General features: G+C 46.1%; 1 non-coding gene and 1 pseudogene across 1 annotated transcript; both read left to right on the plus strand.

The window, feature by feature from the left end:
- The first annotated feature begins 881 nt into the window (after positions 1 to 881).
- LOC125982870 (5S ribosomal RNA) lies at positions 882 to 1,000 on the plus strand. Its single transcript, XR_007486524.1, has one exon. It is a non-coding gene; the product is annotated as a 5S ribosomal RNA (ribosomal RNA).
- An 875-nt stretch (positions 1,001 to 1,875) lies between these two features.
- On the plus strand, positions 1,876 to 1,994 carry LOC125982820 (5S ribosomal RNA; annotated as a pseudogene).
- The last annotated feature ends 506 nt before the right edge of the window (positions 1,995 to 2,500 follow it).

Raw genomic sequence — 2,500 nt, forward strand, 5'->3', positions numbered from 1 at the left:
TGCTTATAAACAGCCGATCCGCTCGGCGGGGGCTATTTTCGGCCACTTGGCTCGTGCGCACGGCCTCCCGGATGTGCCGGGCGGGTGCGCGAGCTCGCCGGCCGCTGGAAGTCGAATGAGGCGCCGCGACCACCTCCGCGGTGCTTATAAACAGCCGATCCGCTCGGCGGGGGCTATTTTCGGCCACTTGGCTCGTGCGCACGGCCTCCCGGATGTGCCGGGCGGGTGCGCGAGCTCGCCGGCGGCTGGAAGTCCAATGAGGCGCCGCGATCTCCTCCGCGGTGCTTATAAAGTGCCGATCCGCTCGGCTTGGAGCTATTTCCGGCCTCCCGTTGGTGCCGGGCGGCGTGCGCGAGCTCGCCGGCCGCGATCTCCTCCGCGGTGCTTATAAACAGCAGCATGCGCACGGCCTCCCAGAATTTGAACACATTTCGTCAATAAATTTCGCATATTGAATTTTGAAGTTTAATATAATGCAACAATTGAGCTCGACTTATACAAAGGATATATCATAAAATCGTAAATTTCCGTCGAATTTTAGGGGGTCGACTTATACACCGAGTCGACCTGTACACCGGCAAATACGGTAAATACGATTAAATAAAATGATACGACTGGCATAAAAACAAATATAAACCACATAAAAATAAAAGTCACCATTACGTTGAGTTATTGGGAGCACCGAGCTTGTTTCTCAGAAACGAGCCGGTCCCATCCAGGCGTAATCGGAGACAATGAAACCCGAAGTGGTTAAGGTTTGTTTTTTAATGCAGGATGCTTGGTCTCCATGTGCCGAAGCAGTTTTGAAGGCTTCATTGGCTCGCTCGCTAGTTTCAGGGGCGATTGTGTCTATAAAATGCAAAATGTTGGGTCACCGCACAGCTTACGGCCATACTACCCTGAGAACGCCCGATCTCGTCCGATCTCGGAAGCTAAGCAGGGTCGGGCCTGGTTAGTACTTGGATGGGAGACCGCCTGGGAATATCAGGTGCTGTAAGCTTTTTCTTTTTCTTATGTGCACTTCAATCGTTTAAGAAGCTATTTTTTACAACACCCATCACGAATGGCATCCGGAAACAGCAAGCCTAATTTAAACTCCGACATTGAAACTATAACACGAGTTTGAAAGCTATATTATGTGGTGACATCCACAGCATTGTAGTTAAATTTTTTACCGCTAGAGAGCAGACTATGTACAGTGAGCATGGCTCCCTGTGAACTCAAAGCAGCAGGCTTGACTTGTAAAATAACCCAACACAACACTTCCATGAAGTAATTGTACTAAGTTCATTTTGTTTTTCCTTATTTAATCACTTCACTGGTTTCTTTTATATCAAACAAATTGTTTTAGGTTATTCACCTGACATGTTGATCCATCAGCTGATAAAGACGCGTCACCATCACATCTGTGACACTCTGATGAAGGCGGAAGAAACCGCCGAAACATGTCAGGTGAATAACCTAAAACAATTTGTTTGATATAAAAGAAACCAGTGAAGTGACTTCCATGAAGTGTTTTTAAACTTTTCAAGGCATTTATTTTGATTCAGCAAAATGCAGGTCGCAACGGCAAATTCGTGCTACCGCATAAAAAGCTGTCAATAACTTTTCATGATAGCCATGTTTCCAGAAAACACCAAAAGCCTTGGAAGAAAGCCTGTTTCGGCCCTGGTTGTAAAAAAAAAACAAAAAAAAAAAACAAAAGGGAAGGGTGACCGTCCGGGAATACCAGGTGCTGAAAGCCTTTTTTTTTTTTTTTTTCCCACGTCAATTGTGAAAGGAAACTTTTACCACAGCCATCAAGTCCCGCCGCTGCTTGGCATGGTTTCAGGGGCGATTGTGTCTATAAAATGAAAAATTCTGAGCGGTCTCACGGCTTACGGCAATACTACCCTGAGAGCGCCCGCTCTCGTCCGACCTCGGAGGCTAAGCAGGGTCGGGCCTGGTTAGTACTTGGATGGGAGACCGCCTGGGAATACCAGTTACCGTAAGCTTTTTTTTTTTTTTTTTTTTTCTTATGTGCACTTCAATCGTTCAAGCCAAGAACGTTTTACAGCACCCATCACGAATGGCATTCGGAAACTGCAAGCCTAGTTTGAACTCCGACACTGAAACTACAACACGAGTTTAAAACCTACATTGTGTGGCGACAGCCATAGCATTGCAGTTCACGTTTTTACCGCTAGAGGGCAGACTATGTACAGTGAATAAAGAGCATGGCTCCCTGTGAACTCAAAGCAGCAGTCTTTACTTGTAAAAGAACCCAGCACAACACATTGCGCTTCCATGTAGTGTTTTTACCTTTTTCATGACATTTATTTTGATACAGGTTTTGTGCACTTCACTTTTCCGTTGGGCATTCGCGTAGAACCCTATTCCAGTTACGGCCAGATTCTTTTAGACTAGTGGTCCCCAAACTTTCTTGCGCCACGGACCGGCTACGCGTCAGAAATATTTTTGCGGACCTGCCTTTATATATATAAATAAACAATAAATCTAT

This window comes from Syngnathus scovelli, chromosome 15 (genome assembly GCF_024217435.2).
Source record: "Syngnathus scovelli strain Florida chromosome 15, RoL_Ssco_1.2, whole genome shotgun sequence".
Lineage (NCBI taxonomy): Eukaryota > Metazoa > Chordata > Actinopteri > Syngnathiformes > Syngnathidae > Syngnathus > Syngnathus scovelli.